The 15,761-nt window shown below is 38.7% G+C and overlaps 1 pseudogene; it reads left to right on the plus strand.

The window, feature by feature from the left end:
• The first annotated feature begins 6,432 nt into the window (after positions 1–6,432).
• LOC121459141 lies at positions 6,433–7,644 on the plus strand (annotated as a pseudogene).
• Positions 7,645–15,761: the final 8,117 nt, after the last annotated feature.

Genomic DNA, 15,761 nt, shown 5'->3' on the forward strand with positions numbered 1-15,761 from the left:
AGTGAGGTCCACTGCATGTTTCTTCTTAACAGGCAGAAATAACATTATAACTTAAAGTAGCCAGTGCTTTAAAGGGCAAGCAATTAGAGGTTGTAAGGATTGTAGCCTATCCAGTTCTTTGTAGGGACACACACATTCAAGTCTTCAGTTTTGACCTGCATAAATGTCTTGGAAAAAAGTTTAAAATAACTTCCTGCTTCAAAGAGATGAAAAGTTTTTAGTAATTTTAATAGCTTAAGAAGAACTGGAAATAGAGTTTTTGAGGGAAGGAACTATATTTTTAATAAATAAGTAATAAAATCTGAAAAAATATCTAATGATACTGCATTTATGATTAAAGAAGTCATTTTCAATATAGTTATTACAAAATATGCATATACTTCAATGTTGAGATATATTTCTGTGCTTAATTTAACAGGGGAGAATAATAATGAGGCAAGTTAACATGTGCACATACAAAATTTTCTATGATGGCCACAAAACAAAAGTAGTTGATAAGCTATTCTTATTGTGCCAATTAATCATAATTCAAAAAATGTCTCATTTTTATGATGCATGTTCATGTATTTTTCATACCATTAACAAAAATCTCCGCTTTGTATCTGGCATTCTGAAAATACACAGAAAATCATGATCATTTCTGTCTTCAAGAAATTTACAGCTTTGGGAGGATAAACAAAAGTATTATTAAATAAAAATTTGCTGCTCTTGTTTTAGTGGAGGCTATTCACAAGAGACATGATTGGCTACTGGGGCAATTAGAAATTGTAGGACACTCAAAGAAAAACAGTTCCCCTTGGGGTATTTTCTGAATTCTGGTGCTCTCTTGGCATTGAGAAACAACATCAATCATTTCCAAAAACAAAATGAGAATTCTGTAGTGGTCCGAGGTTAGGTAAAGCATCATGCATTTGCAGCCCAGAGTGTTTGTCAGATTTTGAGAGTAAGGAAGTCAGAGTTCTCATGGCTAGAGCTAAGTTTTCTGCATTTATCAGAGGGAGATGATGAACCTCAGGGCTGTACCTCAGATTGTGGATGACCACCTGGAGAATCAGAGTCAAAAACAGAATAAACTTAAATAACATTATAATCAGTCTCTACCCCAACTCAGGCTGTTGTCGGATTAAGAGGTCTATTGAAGTCAGTTTGCCTGCATAAGAGCTGAAGAGCCTTCTGAGTAGAAAACACCACTTAAATATTCTGCTTCATTTGCACAAATATTAAGGATCTTGTAAATATTTTCTAGACATTTGAAGATAAAAGTAAATATGACAAGTAACAGGAAAAAAAGAAAATTGATTCAGATATTGACATTTGCAGATAAGCCCTTTATATGATGGTGATTAATATGTTTAGAAATGCAGATATGGAAAAAAAGAGGAGGGGCAGAGAAACAATATGGGGGAATGGGCGAGAGTATTCAATACAAATTTGAAACCAATTATGTAAGTTTTCTAAAGTGAAAACATATTGCTGTGGTTTGAATACATGGCCAAAGTTTGTGTGTTGGAAACTTAACACAAGCTGCAGCAGTGTGGAAAGTTGGGGACTCTAGGTCCCTCATGTACGGATTACTGCTTTTACCAAATGTGGGTTAGTTAGCAAGGAGATGGATTCCTGAGGACAAAGCAGGTCTGGAGCTCTTCCCTTGCTGTTGTTCCCTTGCATTTTGTTACCCTCCTATGATAGGATACAAGACATATCCCCTGATGTTGCATTTCCTATATTTTATAGTACTAAAGTATATTTAACATTTCCATTTCTCATGTATGCCAGAGGAAAGAAAGACGAATGATGGAATTTATCTAGAATGGGAAGACTGGAGGGAAGAATGGGAGGAGGAAGGAAATAAGAAAATGTTAAATTCAGGTGAATGTGTAGAAACACAGACTAGAAGCAAACAAAAAATAAGTACCAAATACACATGAGAGTGGTTCAGTATGCCAGTTGATGTATGTAAGGAAAGAACTCAACATATTGAATAAAACAAGCCAGAGATATAATGTATATAATAGCTCCAAGCAATGAACATTCAAGAATCTTAAAAAAGTAAGATAGGATGGAAATACTTGCTCTAGTAAATTTTTGTCAATATAGCACAGTTATAATTTATAAAATATTAAAATTACCCATGTATTTCATAAATATAGACACTAACATAATAAAAAAGAGGGTTCATGAATATATGTATTTGTGTTCTCAATATACTATTATTTTTTTCATTCATCATGAGATGCATTTAGATAGTTTACATGTGAAAAATCAAAGCTAAAAATGAAAGGCTTTAAGGAAAGTAAAGAACCCTATGTGATCTCATGTATAAATTTTTTTCTGATTTTAGATTTATTTTTTTTTAAATTATGTGTATACTATCATTTGTATAAGTACAGGTGACTGCAGAGTCCAGATTGCCTTGAGCTGGAGTTATGGGGGACTGTGAAGTGCCCAGTGTGGATGCCGGGAACTCATGTCCTCTACAAGAAAGCACACATGCTTTCTTAGCTGTTTTCCAGACCATGTATAGAAAAATCTCTATATAAATGGTTAGAACTCGTTTATAAATATAACAACATTACAATTAAGAATCACTGTTTATTATATGATGCTGTCCATAAGATGATGAAGAAATATGATAAAGACAGGGCACAAGTCAACTTTGGTTGTAGCAAGGACAAAATATTTAATATTCATGAAACAGATAATAGGTTAATACCCAAATCTTTCTCCGGTGAGGAAAAGACTGGCAACCCAAGGGAAAGTAGATAAAGACATAATTAATGATTTCAAAGCAAAGAATACCAATGATGAAAGAAGAGAGGAAGACAAGGAAGAAGGAGGAGGAGGAAGAAGAAGAAGAAGAAGAAGAAGAAGAAGAAGAAGAAGAAGAAGAAGAAGAAGAGTGAGGAGAGGGTTGATTCTCCATATAAACAACAACTAGGGAAATCATAATTTTAAGTTACACATGTGAGTTTGACTGTTCCCCATAAATAAATATAAATGTTTGAGGAGACAGATGTATAAACATTATAAAACATCATTGCATAGCACCACACAATATATGCAATCCCATGTTTTATATATTGAGTTTAAAATAAATAGAGAACAAACATGAAAGGAGACAAAGCTTGAGTAAATTAGAGTATCTTTATAGATACAGAGCTTTTTGCATGAGTGTAGACAAAATGATTCCATATCTGGCAGAAGATACTGTTGGTGAAGTCTCTGGGGCAGTGAAAACATGCACATACTGTAGACATGCAAGATGTCTTCATCAAATTCCTCCCATCAGAGCTTAGGAAACCATGTAGAAGAGGAGGCAGAAAGCATATAAAAGCAAGAGGCACTGGAGGATACCAATAGGAAAAGACTCTCTGAATCAACATGATCAAGACTCATAAGAACTCAGAGCGACTGAAGCAGAATCCACAGTGCTTGTATGGGTCTATACCAGGTCCTCTGTATGTATATAATGGCTTCCACTTTAGTGTTTTTACAAATTACTGATTCTTTAATTTTATTATTTTTAATTTTTTAATTATTCTCTCATATATTACATCCAGAACACAGTTTCCCATTTCTCCCTTTTTCCCAGGCCCTCTACCCTACTTTTCCTCTTCCCTAGATCCACTCCTTTTTTTCCTTCAGAAAAGAGCAGGTCTCCTAGGGATATCAACCAAACATGGCATACCAAGTTGCAATAAGACTACATAATTCACCTCATATTAAGGATGAACTAGGTAACCTAGGAGGATGAAAAGGATCCCAAAAACAGGCAAAAAATTCAGAGACAACAACTACTTCCTTGATTAGGAATCCCACAAGAACCAAAATACAATACAATTTTGTATGTATTTTAACTTTTAATGAATGGATTAACTGTATCTCTATTTTCTGGAGTTTATTTGGTTCCTTAAATATTGTATCTGCTAGTTACTGGTCTTAAGTTTTGCAGTAACTTCAGTTATATTTTGTTGGCCAAACAAGCCACATATCAGTATACAGCATGAGGGATTGAAGAAGTATAAATCAAGATATACTCAAAAACTAGATACATGCTTGAATCACATCCCTGTTTACCAAAGTAATGGACTTCTATTGTATTTTGGTGGGTAGGTGTTTTGAACTAAAACTGTATAATATTAAAGTTATAAATATGTTAAAACTATTTGTATATGTTCTTCACTTGAAGGTAAATTGGTGCAGATAGTCATTCTCTGGAGAGCTGCAAACTTCACAGACATATCTGGGTCTGAACCATTGTTTCCGAATCTTCCAACATGTGCTCTGAGCCTTTCAGGGCATAAGAATGCTGTAGAAACTCTGCAAGGACCCTCTATACCATAGAAGTTACACTAAAGAAGGAGAATCCACACTTGTACTTTTTAATATGTTCAAAGGGAAAAGGTCTTTAAAAATCTCATTTTAATTCTAGACTCAAGTATAGGAAAGTATCCAGTTCACTGTAAAGCTGCTCTCAAGGAAAGAGCCTATGAAACAACTGTCCCAGGGCTTGAGGGGGAAATATCCTCAGAAGTAGTCTTGGTAACAACAATCAAGAGAAACAGACTGAAGAAGTATGCTCATGAGAAGCCAATAAGATTTCAGTTAGCAATTTTGGGTGGTTTGCCTTCCTTACATTTTTTTTCTCTTTCTTTTTTCTCATCTGAAAGGAGAAGACAGGAGTGCAGTTTCATACATCAAGATGACCAGATCTTCTTCACATTTTTCAAAGAAGTCATCTAAGGAGTACATTCATATAATCCTAAGAAATTTTGTATGATTTAGTTACATATAAAACTTGATTGGACAATGGATTTTTCACGCAGCTATCATAAACAGTGAAGATATTGGTGATCCACTTCTACTTACCTTTGCTAATCATTCATCTGATGTTTTCCAACATATTCATGTCCATAAGTCTCAACAGCTATATTTATTAAGTGGTTTAACTATTTGATTTCTGAGACGTCTTTCTGATTCTAAATATGTAAGACTTTTGAGTATTATTTTTCTAGCATTTCTGAAGCCTTGGGGAGGGAGAAGAAGCAAATTTACTAAACTCATTAACCCATTTTCCATGAGGAGAGGATCCAGGTTATTCTTGTTTTTCAATGTACCCATAGTACTGGGTGGGATAAAAGTTTGATACACAGGAAGTTCTTGGTCAGAATTTGTGGAATGACTTGTAGGTTAAGGAATATAGAAGCATTGCACTTCAATTGACTGAAAAGGATTGAGAGTGAGACAAATTTGGATTTACTGTATTTTATAGCTAAGTAAACTATAATTGAGCAAGCACAATGGACATGTATTTTGTGACTGTTCAGCAAACATTAATATTATTAGGACATAATTCAATAGTATTCCACATGTATTCCACAGTGTTAGGATTTTTAATTAATTAGAGTGATATGTATTTGAATGTATCTCCATGATGTAACAAGTAATAAAATATTTCCTATATATTAAAAGAGCCTCAGAGTTAAAAATCATCTTATCAATATATGTTATTTTTTCAAAAAGAATTGAAGTAGTAAGTTTTTTAGATGCATAAGTCACTTAAAGGCAAGTGATTGCTTAACACACAGAGTAAATTTCAATGAGCAAAAATTCATAGACTGATAATCATTCTAGTATGCAACTAGAATTAATGGGATCATGTTATGGCCAACACATCTTGGTGGTCCATTGATGTATTTATCTAAATTATTCTATTATTGATAAAAAATCAAGAGTCAAATTGGAAGAGTGGTGATTATGAGAGAGGATATAAGGGACAGGGGAGGAAGAGAGGAGAGTGAAGAAATAAAACAAAAAACCTCAGGAGTCAGAAATTGGGATAAAATCTGGTAAATACAAAGAGCAGTAGAAAAATGATTGGCTGACCCTACTTTTCATGTTTTGCAGATCAAAAATCTGGCAAATCTCTCAATCCTTCCCTACTCTTGCCTGTTCATCGTTTGGCTCCCTGTGTCCTCCAACATATCTATGGCTAATTCTGATCATCTACACACTATCTCTATCCTCTGGTTCAACATTGATTTTGAACCTTTTAAACCAGTTTCAATCCTCTGGTTCAAGGTTTAGCTTTATTGTCCGTCTCAGAGGATCAGTGCAAACAAATCTCCCACATTTCCCCATTTTTGTCTAAATAAAAATGAGAGGTTTTAACTCTTAACACTGTAATACCATAAAGAGTAAGAACAATTATCAGGTATTGTTTAAATAAAAAGGGAATATTTTAACTTTAGCAAAGTAAAAGTATATACAATAAGAACAAATATCAAGCAAAATTATATTAACTCAGAGGCCCCATGTGAGTGGACTGCAACACATGCGGCTGCCTGGAGAGAGGGAGCTGATGTCCTCCATCACAGTTGCCACTGCTGGGAAGAAGCAGCCGCTACCGCCCAGGACTGGGCCCTTAGCAATGGCACGAGTATGGTATTGCTGATCATTCCTCCCAAAGACCAGATTTTATGAGTGGCAAAAATGTCATCAGATGAGTTTGGAACTACATCTACCATTAACTCATGGACAAACCTCCTTCTTATCCTGGGAGCCATCACATCTGTATAACAGAAACTCAAACTTTATAACAAAGCTTTCTAAATGGTCTGATTGTTACTGTGGAACAATTGTAACAGAAGTATAGGAAAAGAAAGTCAACATTGACTTTGAACCTTTCAAACCAATTAATACAGCACTGTATCTGTATGACAACAAGTTTCATACAGAGGCTCTCACAGCATTGCTTTCAGATGACAGCAAACTTGGTTTAATTGTAATAGGCGGCAGTAGTGCTCTTTTTGGTATGCTCCAAGTAAAACCAGAGAAGTCCTGCACAAATTCACTGTGGATCTCCAAAAGAAACATGGCAGAGGAGGTCAAGCAGCCTTGCATTTTGCCCCTTTAAGAATGGAAAAGTGGCATAACTATGGTGGGAAAGCAGCAGAGACTGCTGTGCAGTTTTTATTTCTGGAGACAAAGTGAGTGTGTGGTCTGGTTTTAACTGGACCAGCTGACTTTAAAGTGGAACTAAGTCAGTCTGACAGGTTTGGTCAAAGGTTGCAATCAAACATTTTAAAATTAGTTGATATATCATTTGGTGGTGAGAATAAATTCAACCAAGCCATTGATATCTACTGAAGTTCTCTCCAACATGAAGCTCATACAATAGAAGAAATTAATAGGGCAATACTTCAATGAAAGGAGCCAGGACATAGACAAGTACTGTTTTGGAGTTAAAGATACACTAAAGGATTTGGAAACAGGAACTATAAAGATTCTAATAGTCTATGAAAATCTGGATAGAATGAGATACATTCTTCATTGCCAAGGCATAGAAGAGAAGAAAATTTTCTATTTAACTCCAGAACAAAAGGAGGATAAATCTCACTTCACAGACAAAGAGACTGGATGGGAACATGAATTAATTGAGAGCATTCTCCTTTTGAAATGGTTTGCTAACAACTATAAAAAAAATTAGAACCACACTATAAATTGTCACAAATTAGTCAAAAGAAGGATCAGTTTGTGAAAGGATTTGGTGGAATTTAAAATATCTTGCAGTATTGAGTAGATTTCCAGGAAATGGAATACTAAGGAGGAGACAATAAATTTTTTGACCTAGATGACTACTAGGTAGTTGACATGGGTCCAACAAAATGTGCCTCACCCTCGAGCATCGAATCCAATGAGCATTCCCATGGTGGAATGCAAGCAGATCCCTGCCTCACAACTGGAACATTTCTAGAACTTAATCCATGGGCACTGAATACTGAAAAGAAAAGCAAACCAAAACCAGACCCAACCCTACACTTTGGTTTGTAATGGAGTCAGTGCAGCAGCCTACAACTAAGTTCCTTAATGCCACTTCAGGCTAATTTAAAAAAGGACCCCAGTGTTTACTTTTACTTGATGGTAAAATTGGTTGCTCTTGTATTTGATTTTTGGAAATTAGTTTTGTTTTTCATATTATATTGTTAATAAAATGGTTTGATAACAGAGCCAAGAATGAGGCACTTTTAGAAATGATATAGTCTTTACAGACTAATATTGAAGAGATAGTTGAAAAAATAAGATTATGGATAACATTAATTTGACAGACAAAATCTAATCAATGTTGAAGGGTGCTGAGACATTATTTCAAAGAATTTGTGCTACTGAATTTAATAATCAGAATCTGTTGAAAAGTTATAATAGGTGAACAGATAAGGTATCTCTCCAGGAAAGTAATGTGCAAGCCATCAAAGTTATGTCCAATGGTGAGATGTTATCTTTACTAGACAAAATTTATACCTTGAAATAATCAACAGAATGGAACACTAGACAGGCAATTCAGACTCTACAAAAGGCAGTGGTAAAAATAGTTGAAAAGATTGAGGAAATTGTCAAAACTGATGAGCAGGGAAGGTACCAGGACAAAATTTAACCTCACCAGTTTGTTCCAGACTCCAGGATGACTTACACAGAATTTATCTGCCTATTAGGTAATTTATTTGAGAAGTCATCTGGCACAAAATATCCTATGGTAGTGAAAGAATATGCATGGCAACCTATAAGTATGAGCGATTTAAAAGAAATTAAGCAAGCAATAGTATCTTATGGCCTGTACTCACTATTTGTTAGGGAAATGGTGAAAACATGGGCTTCAAACAATAAGGCAACCTCACATGATTGGCTTCAATTAATCTCAGTGGTCCTAGAAAATGGACCCTAGCTGCTATGGAAATGATATTTGTGAGAAAAGTCAAAAATTTTAAAAAACAGAGAAGATCAAAAGAATTTGAGACATCCCAAAATCAAATTCTTGGCAAGGCCCATTACTCCAATTCTCAGGACATGGCTTTTTATGACAAACACATCTTGTCCCTTTGTAGTACAGTGGCTTTAAATGCTTAGGACAGGATTTAAGAACTAAGAGAGAGAATTGAATCATGGGTTAATTAGGGTCAATAAACCCTTTAGTGACGTTTTACAAATATTAAGTAATGCGTAGAAGTAGGAGTACCAGACCCAGAAGCTATATGTGCAATTATTGAATCTCTGTGCCATAGGAAGACTTGCAGCTTATGATTACCCACCTACTGGGGCATTTGCATTGGTATGGATCTTGGTTTTGTTACAAATTTAAGGTCAATCTTGTTATATGTATATTTCTGCTCTTGATTAAGGTATTGTGATTGTGTAGTTCATTTAAAAATGTAATGTATAATTAAGAAATATAGATCAATAGATAATCATCTATAATAGTCAAATTTGTAGTCATGTTAGATTTTATAGATATGCATAGATATGTTTCAGATGGATAGGCATTCTTCATATCTTTCAAAGACTACAGAATATGGCATTTAGAATTTTTTTTTCTTCGAGACAGGGTTTCTCTGTGGTTTTGGAGCCTGTCCTGGAACTAGCTCTTGTAGACCAGGCTGGTCTCAAACTCACACAGATCCGCCTGCTTCTGCCTCCCCATTTAGAATGTTTTAATAATATAACTTTTCATGACAATGAGACACATCTGTTCCTGGCAGTACCAAACTACTTCCTGAGGAAGATGGGCATTGAAGAAGCTTCTTATGGAGTTGATTAACCATTTGGGCAAGAAACTGTTCTTGTTTCTTTTGATATAATTTTTTGGGTTCCTTATTCACGAAAGAGTCTGTGAGGCATTCTGCAAGATACAGAATAAAGTGACTAACTAAACTGTCTTTGAAATTTTCTGTTTCATGGAAATGTCTGCTGGATACTATGGGCCTGTAGGCTGAAGATGGATGCCCCAACAGTACAGAATAACTTGGGTGACTGTCCAGGCAGTGAGATGTCTCTACCAATTCTAGAGTTTTGGAAGTTGCTTAAAATGTTCTTCCTGTTTACTTAGGTAATATTATATCCTTCTGGAGTTTTTGATGGAGTTGAAGAATAAATAATTATTATTACAGTTTTCCTCGGTTATGATAAAAGATAAAATAGATATAAATATTATAACTGTAGTTTTTGCTTGATACCTGTTTTTTTATATGTAATTTTACTATGTTAAATTTAAAGCCTTCCTTTTTGTTTAAACAGAAAAGGGGAAATGGTGTAGGAGATTATTCTGTTCATATGTTGCTTTTATTAGTTAATGTATAAAGAAACTGCTTTGGGCCTGATAGGGCAGAACTTACATAGATGGAGAAGACAGAACTTAATGCTGAGAGGAAGAAAGAAGAGTCAGATAGAAGCCAGGGATCCTCTGCCTCTGCCTGAGATGGATGCTGGTTAGAATCTCTGGTAAGCCACTGCCATGTGACAATAAACATATTAATGAAGATGGATTAAACTAATATGTGTTAGCCAATAAGAAGTTAAAGCTAATGACCAAGCAGTGTTTTAATTAATACAATTTTTGTATGGTTATTACAGATGTAAGCTAGCTAGGCGGCCAAAACAAACAAGCAGCCTTTCCCTTATAACATCTCTGGATTTTGAAAATGCCAACACAAAATGCAAAAAAAAAAAAAAGATCCTTGGGCCTTTAAAGTTCATATCAGCACCAATTGATGAAAGGAGACTGCATATAATGAATGTTGATAGCGCATAGGCAAATGGAAAGAAATCCCACATATCCAAGCTTTTTTCTATGTAAGCTCTAAGGTTGAGCCCTCTGTTCTTGTTCATTGTTCACCTACACACATGTTCCTGGCTATGCCATCTGCTCTTGAAGAACCCCCCACTTCTGCTATGTACCCAGCTAATGAACCTCTACCTTTCCAGCCTTGGGAAACTATCCCTGTTCCCTCAGCTTTTACCCCTGGCTCTGCAGCTCCTTCTCGCCCCTCTCCAGATGCTTGGTCTCCCAAAACCTTGCCAAGTTCCCCTTCCTCTCTGGTGCCTGGTGGTGGCAGCTGCCTTCCCCTGGCACCCTCCATTACCCCTCCTTTCACACATTCACATGCTGCTACGGAATCTAATCCTAACCAAGCCAATCCTGCCACCGTCCTGCCATTGCAAGAGGTGGCTGGCGTAGATGGAATGGTCAGGGTACACATTCTGTTTTCTCTATCAGAACTCTACCATATAGAAAAGTTACTGGGTTCCTATATGTCTAATCCTACCACTTTCATAAAACAATTCCAATATCTTACTCAATCTTATTATCTCACTTTCCAAGAAATATTTATAATTCTATCTAATGACCTACTTTTTGAGGAGCACAGGCGAGTTTGAGAGCAGGCAAGACAACATGCAGACAAGGTTCGCCAGACTCTTGCCTCCCACCCTCCTAGCACGGAGGCAGTCACAGAGCAAGAGCCACACTGGAACTACAACAGTCCAGGTGGGATTTTGGCCTGAGACCGATTTTTGACTTATCTCCTGGCAGGCCTTTGTAAGGCTGCCCTCAAGCCAGTAAATTATACTAAACTCTCAGAGATTATTCAGAATATGAAGGAAAATCCTTCCACATTTTTGGAATGCCTTACAAAGGCTCTGTTACAGTACAGGAACCTAGATCCAGAAACCACAGAGAGGAGGCTGTTATTAATGACCCACTTCTTTAATCAGTGTTACTCAGACTTAGAGCCAAGCTTAGGCATTTGGAGAAAGGCCCCTTAGACCCACAGGCAGAAGTCCTAGAGATGGCTTTTAAGGTTTACGACGCAAGGAATGACAAAGCCTGCAGTCATTGTCACATGGTAGTTGTAGTAGGAGCTGCAGGCCTCTTCCCACAGCCCAGCTCCCGGCCGCCTGGCTTGCTTATGCTCCGAAAAAATAACACACAAACTGTATTCTTTTAAACACTGCTTGGCCCAGTATATCTAGCCTCTTCTTGGCTAGCTCTCGCACCTGGACTAGCCCATTTCTAATAATGTGTGTAGCACTCCAAGGTGCGCTTACCAGGAAGATTCTAGCCTATGTCCATCCTGGGTCGGAGTTTCATCATGTCTGCCCGGGAGAGGGGAGCATGGCATATGAGCTCACTTCCTCTTCCTCCCAGGATTCTGTTCTGTTTACTCTACCCACCTATGTTCTAACCTATCAGGGCCAAGCAGTTTCTTTATTAATTAACCAATGACCTTTCTCCATCAGGTAGCCACAGCTTCCCAACCGGCTGAGGTGACAGACTGCCTGATCCATGCCATCTGTGCTGCTCCCTGCCCCCTGGGGCACAAGAACCGCCAGGTCCATATTTCAAATGTGGTAAAACAGGTCACTGGGCCTGAAGATGCCCTAATCCTCATCTTAGTCCTAGGAGACCTTGCCCAAGGTGTCACAGGGAAGGTTGTCCTTGTGCGCATAGTGGCATGGAGGCATCGGGCCCGGAAAATTCCCAAGTTGACCTATTGGGCTTGGCTCTGGATGAATGAAGCTGCCTTGGATCTTGTAAACTGATTGCCACTGTTATCTGTAATCAGGAGCCACAGGTATTTATTATGGATTGGGATGGCTCATCTCCTTTCTCTTAGATACCAGAGCTATGTACTCGGTACTGAGGGAATTTGGGGGGCCTACCTCTCCTTCTAGCTTCCCTATTGTCGGGGTAGGGGAACAGCCTTATTTACTTCAACAGACTCCACCACTCAATTGTGTGTTTAGAGGCATTTATCTCACTCATTCATTTTTAGTTATGCCAACCTGTCTGGAACCTCTCATGGGAAGGGATTTTTAAACAAAGGTAGGAGCCTCCATTTCTTTTGCTCCTCCCATTCGCCTTACCCCAGACTTGCTGGTGGCCCCACTCCTCCTTCCCCTAGTTCCCCAACCTTTTGACACTAATGCAATCTTTTCTTCTACCAGCCTCCCAGGTAGACCCCCAGGTCTGGGACATCCAAAACCCCTCTGTCGCTAAACACTATTCCCCCGTTGTTATTCAATTACAGGATCCTAGCAAATCTATTACCCAAGCTCAGTAACCTCTCTCTTTCCAGAGCCTTAAGGGACTTAAGCCTATTATTTCTGAGCTTTTAAGGAAAAAGCTGCTTTGCCCTACCTCTTCTCCTTTTAACACTCCTATACTTCCTGTTAAAAAAAAATCTAATGGAACTTAGCATCTGGTTCAAGACCTCTGGCTCATTAACTTTGCAGTGGTCCTTCTTCATCTAGTTGTCCCTAATCCTCTCACCCTTTTATCTAATATTCCTCCAGGAACCTCCCACTTCTCAGTTCTAGACCTCAAGGATGCCTTTTTCTCTATTCCTCTCAGCCCTCAATCTCAAAACATCTTTACCTTCACTTGGACTGATCCTGACACTAATATTTCCACACAGTTCACCTGGACTGTCCTTCCCCAGGGATTCCAGGACAGTCCACACCTGTTTGGCCAGGCTTTGGCTTCTGACCTGCTCTCACTGTCTCTCTCTAAATCTAAGCTCATACAGTATGTGGATGACATTTTATTTTGCAGCCCATCATTGGAGATCAGCAAGCCGAATACCTCTGCCCTTTTAAGTTTCCTATCCAAAAGGAGCTATAGAGTCTCACTTTCTAAGGCTCAACTGTCTACTGCACTGGTCATTTAATTGGGATTAACTATAACCACAACCCAAAAGGCTTTCACTCTAGACAGAAAAAAACAAATTCAATCTCTGCAGTTCCTTCCACCAAAGAAGAGGTTCTATCGTTCCTAGGAGTGGCTGGCTTCCTGTGTTCCTGGATCCCCTCTTTTTCTCTCCTTGCCTGCCCCATATATGAAGCATCTCTCAGCTCTCTGCATGAGCCCCTTCTCCATCCTGTTACCAAACACTTCCAGAGACTCCAACAGGCGCTTATCCAGGCTCCAGCTCTTCATCTTCCAGATTTAACTCTCCCCTTTTCTCTTTATGTAGCAGAGAAGGAGGAATATGCCCTTGGGGTCTTAGGACATCAACTGTGACCTTCTTTTGCACCTGTAGCATATCTGTCAAAGAAGATGGACCTCACCACTCAGGGCTGGGCATCCTGCATACATGCCTTGGCAGCTGCTGAGCTTCTTATTCATGAGTCAAAGAAACTAACCTTTGGGTCACCCACCACTATCTTCTCCCACCATAATCTGTCCCACCTCTTAACTTACAAAGGCTTACAAACCCTACCCCCTTCCTGAGTTCTTTCCCTCCAGGTGGCACTGGTAGAAGATGCCACACTCACTTTTTAATGCTGCCCACCTCTTAATATCTCAAATCTCCTAACTTAACCTAATGTTAATGATTCCCCATCTCACTCCTGCATAGAGATCTTAGAGGATCTACTTCTCCACCCCTCACATATACAGGAGGGCAAACTTTTCCAGGCCCTTATACCTGGTATACAGATGGCAGTTCCTTTTTATGTGATGGGACCTGTAGAGCAGGCTATGTCATAGTATCAGATACTGAGATAGTGGAGGCACGAGCACTCCCTGCCCATACCTCTAATCAATACACTGAGCTGGTAGCTCTCATCCGTGCTTTTCAGTTATCAAAGGGACAATCTTTAAATGTTTACATACACTCTAAATATACCTTTCATATCCGCTTGTCCCTCGCAGCTATCTGGAAAAAGTGCGGGCTTCTTACAATGAAAGGAGGATCCATAACTAACTCAGGTTACATTATGGACCTCTTAAAAGCCTCCCATCTCCCCAAAGCTATAAGAATTATCCACTGTCGGTCTCATCAAACCTACAGTTCCATTATTTCTAAGGGAAATAATCCGGCTGACCAAGCAGCTAAAACAGCAGCATTCCAAAGTCCAGATCTACCTCAGTCACCTTAGGAAGTCCTTACAGTACAGCCCACATTCTCACAGACACCCCCTGACACCCAACAGATCCTGTCCTACCTACATCAGTTCTTTCATCCTAATAACAAAGCTCTACTTTCTTTTTTTTTCTTTTTGGTTTTTCAAGACAGGGTTTCTCTGTAGCTTTGGTGCCTGTCCCGGAACTAGCTCTTGTAGACCAGGCTGGCCTCAAACTCCCAGAAATCAGCCTGCCTCTGCCTTCTGAATGCTGGGATTAAAGGCATGTGCCACCACCGCCTGGCTGCTCTACTTCATTTTGTTAAGGCTTACCTCCAACCCACCTCTGAGGACATAAACTTCATAAAGGCTATCATTGCCTCCTGTCAGATCTGCCAAAAGTCAGATCCCAAGACCAAATACCGTAGCTTCCCTTTTCCTACCCACCAGGCCTAGGGCTCCCTTCCAGAAACTGACTGGCAGCTGGATTTTACTTATATGCCCACAGTCAAAAGAGTTAAATATCTCCTGGTTTTGGTGGATACAATGTCTGAGTGGGTTGAAGCATTTCCCACCACTAATAAGAGGGCCCAGAGAGTCTCTGATGTTCTCTCTGAGAAATCATCCCCTTGTTTGCAATCCCAACCTCTCTTCAGTCAGATAATGGCCCTGAGTTCACTTCCCAGATTTCCCAAAACTTGTCTAAGACTCTTAATGTTCCTTGGCATTTCCATATCCCGTACCACCCTCAGTCTTCAGAGAAGGTAGAATGAACTAACCGCTCTTTAAAAGATGTTCTTGTTAAGATGCCCCAGGAATTTCACCTTTACTGGGTAAAACTCTTGCCGCAGGCCCTCCTTAGGCTTTGGGCCCTTCCCAAAAAAACCCTTTTCATCTCACCCTTTGAACTCATGTATGGGCAGCCAGTTTTAACCCCCAGCCTCTCACCTAAAACCTCTCTCCTTCCTGATCACCTGCTTACTCCCCTACTATCTCACCTACACTCTCTACTTTGGGATTTTACCGACCACTCATTACTTCAACCATGTGCTAACCCACGCTCACCACTGATTAAAATAGGAGAT

This window comes from Microtus oregoni, unplaced genomic scaffold (assembly GCF_018167655.1).
Source record: "Microtus oregoni isolate MIOR12 unplaced genomic scaffold, Mior012 000018F_ref0000195, whole genome shotgun sequence".
Lineage (NCBI taxonomy): Eukaryota > Metazoa > Chordata > Mammalia > Rodentia > Cricetidae > Microtus > Microtus oregoni.